The following is a 7,583-nucleotide window of genomic DNA, read 5'->3' on the forward strand; positions in this document are numbered from 1 at the left end:
AATTGTGCTTGGAGCCCTCGATTTGCTGATGAATTCTAACACTGATGCTGAAATACCCTGGATCTCACTACTGCCATAATGGGCCACACTTTGAGTGGAAAAGAATCTGCTGAAACCATTGGGTGGGAATCCCTCAGTGAATTCAGAAGTAGATCCCTGAACTTGGGCAATAGGGACATCCCAGGTCAAGTACAGTGCCAGGGGAAACTAAGCCTGGGACGACCACAAAAGGGCTATCAGCACGATGTTGGCCTCCTGTTGCAGAATGTACAGCGATGCCCTGATTGTCTTTGCAAAGGGGGAAAACACAATGTGGACCCTTATCCAACACCAGAAGGAGGGATGTGTCACCTCCATGAACGGTTCTGGTCACATGCTGAAAAACCTTTCTAACAGTGTTTTGAAACACTGGGCAGGAAGGTCTATCTGGGAAGAGTGCCAGGCATCCTGCATGTAAAAGGAAGCACTTCTGAGCATCTTCCAGTGGCTGCTGGCCACCCAATGACGTGAACACTCTGTACCTGGAAAATACTCAACTTAAAATTCAATGTGAAACATGAGGCAAAGCTTGCAGGATTTTACTTGCAGGTCTAAAATGCCCTGGGATTTTGCCCTCCTAATTTGTTGATATAATGGGCAGCTGAGGATGCTTAGCACAAAATAAGAGTAATTCCTTGTGAGACTGTGAAATGCAAAGGAACCTGCCAGTATCTCTAAACAGTGTATGTGCCGTAAGGACTGCTGAGGGGATCATGGACCCCCCACACCTCAATCCAGCGTGAGTCACCCCTATCCATCCATCCTCTCAGACCTGCATCCAACTCTTAAAAGTATATCTGGGCTGGAAAGAAAAATCTCTCTTCCATTCCACGCCTCCAGATTTGACAAACACCTACAATGAAAGTACCACCCAATTTCAATAGCCCAAACCTTTTCTTAGAGGCTCAGTTTTTAGTCTTTTAAGAGTCCGGCAATGAAGGCGGGGGCCGGAACATTCCATGAATCGAGGATGACATTAGCCCTACAATCCTGATCAGAAACCAGACCGATACCACTTCTAACAAGATAACTCTCTTGAGTTACTTTTTGTTCTTGCTTCCTTTGGACACAGTAAGTGTCAATGTTTGGGAGAAAAACAATTATCTGAAAATTCCTGAAACTGAGCAATTTGGGATGGGGAAATCTCAGATTTCTCCCAATTGGGGCTGGACTCCAACCAAAACAGAAGATGTACAGTCAGACGGAGGTGCCTCAGCATTTCTTCCTTGGACCTGGCCATGATGAGACTGTTGTCCTGTTAAATCAGCAACCAAGCACCCCTTTTTTCTGATGAAAGATGCAACCATTGTCAACAACTTTGTGAAACACCAAAGTTCTGAGGCCAGTCCAAAACAGAGAACTACAAATTGGTATGACATGAATGACGACAAAACAGAACTCCTCATTCTAGGTACACCATCCAACATTAAGAAACTAGGTCCTAACTACACCTCCCTCATAATCGACAACAATAACATTACCGAGGCCAAGGTAGTAAAGACGCTTGGTTTCTACATAGACTCCACGCTCACCTTCAGCAAACAATAAATGCTATGGCCTCAGCCACATCCTACACCCGTAAGCTAATAAGAGCAGCCAAACCATTCCTGTCATCCAACAACTGCATTACCATAGCGAGCGCCCTAATCTTATCAAAATTGGATTATTGTAATGCCTTATATATAGGTGGCAACAAATAAATTACATCTAAAATCCAGACTCTTCAAAACAATGCCCTGAGAACTGCCTTAAGTCTTCCTAAAAACGCCCACATATCTGATTTTAGGAGATACGTCAACTGGCTCTCCACAACAGATAAAATCCTCTTGAAAACTGCATCCCTGACACATAAATGCCTTAATCACGCTGCCCCACAATACCTCACAGACAGATTCATCAGGCAAACAGCCTCTCGCCCTCTAAGAAAAGCTAACTCGAATCTCCTACTAGTACCTAGATTTAAGCTCACCAAATCGGGTGCGAGTAGTTTCCCTGTCAAAGCAGCACAATATTGGAACTCCCTTCCCCCTGCTTTAAGGGAGGATCTACCCTACTTGCAATTTAGATCTAGTCTCATTCACCGGCTAAAGGAACATGACGTCTGACCCCACCCAACCTGCATCATCCTAGGATCTATTGTATCTACGAGACCTTAATGGTTTCCTATATTTATGTGCTATATTTATGTGCCTCATACTTTCTTGTTACTTATTGTATTTACCTGCTCGCTCTACCTGTTGTCTCACGCATATAGCATTGTAACCTCACCTGTACTCTTCCTGTCCACTCTGTAACTTAAGCTTAACAACCCTCTTTATGCTTTCGTGCCCGAATGCCTCTGGGTCTGGTGCGCAATATAAATAATAAAACAAACAAACATATCTTCCTATGAAAATGTGAGCTATTTCATGTAGCCCTTGAAAATTGGGACCATCGGGTAGGCATCCTTTATATGCAACCTGACTCACCCATCTCCCAGACCCAACATGGCTCTGATCTGTGCAGCCATCTCCATGTGGAAGTTACAGTAATTGATGAACCTGTTGAGATCCGTGCGGGTGATCACCAGCCAAAATCCCCTCTCTTTTGTGCGGACCAGAAAGATGTTTTTAACGTCAGACAAAAGATTAAGGTGGACTCTGGGATAAGCCTAAAAAAGGATTATGGGATTTGTATTGTAAAAAGGGCACTATATTTTTCCTTTTTGCATTCAGTTCCTTAGTGCTGCTTGGAAAGAAAAGAATAATGCATAATGTGGGGCCTCCTTTCCATGCTGCACAATACAGATTGCCCATACTAACATATTAGAAAGTCATGATTCTATTAAACACACAGAAGCAAAGCATAATGCTTAACTCTGTCTTTTACTTCTCGAGCAACATATTTACAGCTATGCCAATCAACACAAACATTAAGAAAAAACTACATTTCCCACAAATGGTGTCTTTTTTGTAGTTTGTAACTGATAGGGTGCATTCCGTCACGTGACCGTTCTGATCAATCATCATCCTTAACTTCCTCTACCCTTTCACTTCTTACCCTTATGCACGCCAACTGGTAAACATGGAAACTTCTTCATCCATCCATTTTATCTGTTCAAGATCCTGACGGCTTGACCTCTGAGATATGTAAACATCAGCGAGACTAGCCATAGATTGGGAGGGCAATTGCATATCTGACTTCAAACATTACATTTACTTAATTACAGTATTCACATCCTTTTCATGAATACATTCCCAGTATAGCGATTGTACAGGTGGGATAATCCTTTGCCTCTGTGTCTTTAATAGAATCATGACTTTCTATAACGTTAGCATGTTGACATTTGTTTTTAATATTTAACAAGATGGGATTGCGTTTTATTGACAGTACTACAGCCCAATGAGCAAATATCCTCATTCTGAGAATAAAGGTAGGGCAGTTTACACTTTATGGTGACCTCTCTAAAAACGGGATATCCCAGGATATCAGTCTCACCTGACGAACAAAAAAACATTCAACACTCGTCTTTCGCTGCTCACATGTGTGCCTTTAAATCTCTGTAAGACTATGCAGTCTAAAAAAAAGTGCAAGTTAATGTTCTATTCCATTCTATCAAACTACTGCTTTACATAAACATTATTATTACTTATAAAAAAAAGGACAAGTGAGTAATGTCTTGTGGCTTCATCTAGAATGAGTTTCAGGTCTGCGGAAGGCGAGTATCCGCACCGCGCCAGTGGTGCCGGGCACTGGTCAGCCCTCAACAGTTCGGTGAAGCTCTTCACCCGGCAGCAGTCCATTTTAACCCCCTTGGGCCTTAGTCTCACTTCCGGTCGCAGAACCTCAGGTTGATGTCGCCTCCGGGGGCCAGAAGTCCATGGGTTCTGGCCTTGACTTCCTTTGTTTTGGGAGAGGTTTGGATCTCGAATTTCTGAAGCAGCTGTATCAAGGAAAGATGAATTTCCAGCTCAGCGATTCTCCTTCCTATACAACTGCGCAGGCCATAACCAAAGGGGATGGAGCCAAAGTTGTCTACTCGGTCCATGTTGCCTTTCCTCAGCCAGCGCTCTGGCCGGAACTCTTCCGCCGCCGAGAAGTACTCTTCCTCGTAGGATGTGGAGTAATGGCACAGAGCAAACTGCGTCCCTTTAGGGACCAGATAGCCTCCAATGACCATATCTTCTTGGGTCACCCTTCCGTTTCCTGGCAGGACTGGAAATAACCGAAGGGTTTCCTTGAGAACAGCTCTGATGAGGGGTATTTTTGGGACATCTTCTGCAATGGGCACTTGACTCTTTCCCAGGTTCCTAAGAATTTCCTCATACACCTCTTGCTGAATGTCAGGGTTCTTCGCCAAAAGAAACGACGCTCAGGACAAAGTGAACGAAGTTGTGTCAACACCAGCCAGGAGCATTTCTGTCAGGTATGGAAAATCTGTATTCTATGTTAAAACCGCAAGCTCGGATTATGCTTGTTTAAAGCTTTCTCACTACCAACGAAGATATCTAGTCGATTGGCCGAAAATACAAATTCTTAAAAGTGGACTCATTCAACCAGTCTGAGGTCTTCAGTATGTGCTCCAAACGCGTCAGATGCTGAATGCTTTAGACACCATTATCCTTCTGACTGAGCGAGCGCCATGTTCTTCGATATCAATACCCACTTGCTGCATACTCCGTTTTACCCGCCTGGCCAATGTTGCTGATACTACCGCTGCAAATGGTTTCTGCAATGCAATGACAACTTGAGATACTCCTGTTGGTCTGAACTGGTCTGTCATAGTCTCATATACTGCCGACATCTAACCGGGCACAGCTTAGTCTGTTCCCGGAAATGGTGCATAAGACACTGATCCGATTCCTGTTTTTATCCTCCTAGTGATGTAAAACATGAACCCGGAAAGGGAAAAGGATTCCTGATAAACTTCTAATGCTCTGAAACGCGATACTCTTTTGCAATAGATTAGGCAGAGCAGCAGTGTTAACTTTGCCAAGAGTGCTTTCTTGGACAAATCATTATGTGTCCAGCTTTGAATCAGCCTTAGCACCTTGTTCACATCCCGGTGCATGTGTACTTAGGCGCTGGTGGGTTTATTAGCCTTATCCCTCTGAGGAGGACGCATACCAAGGTATGCTTCCCTATCGGGAGGCCTTCTACCTGCGAATGGCCGCCCGATATTGCAGAACGAAAAGTATTAATCGTTCAGTATGCATTTCCTTGCACTGCTAGAGCTGCCAAAATGTTTACTACATGTATTGCATCTGTTCCAGTGGGATGTTCGTTCCTCTCTAGGCACCAGCTATAGCACTTTGCCCAAGCAACTTTATAAGCTTTCCTTGTTCCTGGTGCCCATGATTCGTTCAGCCTCCACCGAAAGTTCTGGCAAACACCAGGTTCTCTGGAAATTACCCATACTATCAATCTCATGTTCACTGCCTGTATCAACCAGGCTTGATCTTTCCAGTCTGGCGTTACTAGGACTAGTGCCATCCTCTGTCTCCTTACCTGCATCAGTGTTCTCGGTATCATGGCAAAGGGGGTGAATGTGGCAATATGCCCTGAGACTGCGGGCCATTACCGCACAAGGTAATGCCCCTGGGGCCCATAGTTACAGGCTCGAGCATAGTGAGGGCCTTAACGAAGGCCCCGGGGGCATTACCTTATGCGGTAATGGACCGCAGTCTCAGGGCATATTGGCATTAGCACCCCGGCCCGTAAGACCGGGGTACTCATGTTTTTTTCCCCCGCTGCGAGACGATTGGCGTTTCGCAACCGGAAATAAAAAGTAAAAGAAAGTATAGAAAATGACTGCCACAGACAGAAAAAAATGGCCACCATGGAAGGGGAGAAGGGACTACGCATAGTCCTTTATCCCTTTCCATGGGGACCATTCACGTACATTGACAAAAAAGTAAACTGAAAAAATGGCCACCATGGAACAGGGAGAAGGGACTGCATGTGGTCCCTTCTCCCTTTCCATGGTAGCCTGAAAGAAAAAACAAAGAATAAGAAGACCGCTGCAAGGGACGCGCACGACATGAGTGGGTTTACCGTGAGGTAAGGCCCGCAAATGCACCAATCGGTACATTTGTTTCGAGCACATTAACCCACGCCGGGTACTAATGCATAATATCTTTTTGGCCCCCATATCTGTAGGAACTCATCTGTCTCTGTTGCCCCAGGATCCAGTCTCCAGCTTTAAGGGCTTGTCAGCTGTCTGTTCAGTCTCGATGGAACCAAGTCTCTCGTGCATGGACCTCGACAGGTAATGATTTTGTGACACACCATGCTGTCCAATTGCCAGTTGCTAACATCCCTTAGATATCTTGAGTTCCAATCCGCTACTTGATTCTGCAGCCCCGACAGATATTCTGTTGACACGCTGACATTCTTCTACAGACCTAAGTGCCAAAAATCTTTTGCTAGCTCTGCTAGCATCTTCGACTTCATCCTGCCCAGACAATTGATATATCTAACTGTGGATACGTTGTCCATCCTGATTAACACGCAGCACTGAGCTTTCTCCTGGGTCCAGCATTTCACTGCGAATGAACCCGCCAACAATTCTAGGCAGTTGATGCGGAGATCTAGTTCCTTCTCTCACCATCTGCATCCTGTTGCTGTTTCTCCGCACCGGGCTCCCCAGCCCCACTGACTGGCATCCGATTCCATTATTAGGTCTGGGCAGGATCCAAATATCGCTCTCACGTTCCAGGCTTCTATATGGTGAAACCACCACAATAACTTTATCCTCGCTTCTGGGGATATTGGGATTCTCTGTTTGTAAGACAGCCCCTTCCTGGATTGTTGTATTTTCAAGCGTTGCAGGGCTCGATAATGGAGCGGTACTGGAAAGATCGCTTGAATCGAGGAGACAAGCTGACCTACCAATCTGGCTAATGCCCTCAGAGATATCACCTCTTTCATCAACACTGACCTGATCTCTTTCTTGATCGTGTTTACCTTGGTCAGAGATAACTGCGTGTTCCCTGGTTTGTGTCTACTACGAAGCCCAGAAATTCTATAGACTGAGCCGGTGTTGTCTCTGACTTCTACCAATTGATCAGGAATTCCAGTTCTTGTAACAGAGCGGTTGTGGTTGTGAACGGTTCTCATAATAGCTCCTTGTCTTGGCACATCAGACAGATGTCATCCAGGTAAATGATTAATTCGATGCCTTGTTCTCTCAGACAGGTGATTACCAGTTGCAGCAGCTTGGTGAAACACCATGGCACCGATGTCAGACCGAACGGAAGGCTTGTGAACTCCCATCTATGACCCTGTAATACAAATTGGAGGAAGTGACAATGTTCCTGCACCATGCATACTGTCAGGTATGCGTCCCTCAGGTCCACACATGGCAACCAATCTCCCTTTTCCAGACTGTCCATCAAGAGATTGATTCCCTCCATCTTGAAGTGTCTGTACACTAGAAATGCATTCAACCTCTTGAGGTTTATTACTGGCCTGTTTTTGCATTTGCTTTTCACCAGAAACATATTGCTTGCGAAGCCTCATGAGCTACCCAACACCGGTGCAATGGCCTTCTTTCACAATAGTTC

The 7,583-nt window shown here is 45.1% G+C and overlaps 1 pseudogene; it reads right to left on the minus strand.

Annotated features, from left to right (window-relative positions):
- Nucleotides 1–3,356: 3,356 nt before the first annotated feature.
- On the minus strand, nt 3,357–4,822 carry LOC138520443 (cytochrome P450 27C1-like; annotated as a pseudogene).
- Nucleotides 4,823–7,583: the final 2,761 nt, after the last annotated feature.

This window comes from Ambystoma mexicanum, chromosome 13 (genome assembly GCF_040938575.1).
Source record: "Ambystoma mexicanum isolate Mex_15411 chromosome 13, UKY_AmexF1_1, whole genome shotgun sequence".
NCBI classification, from domain to species: domain Eukaryota; kingdom Metazoa; phylum Chordata; class Amphibia; order Caudata; family Ambystomatidae; genus Ambystoma; species Ambystoma mexicanum.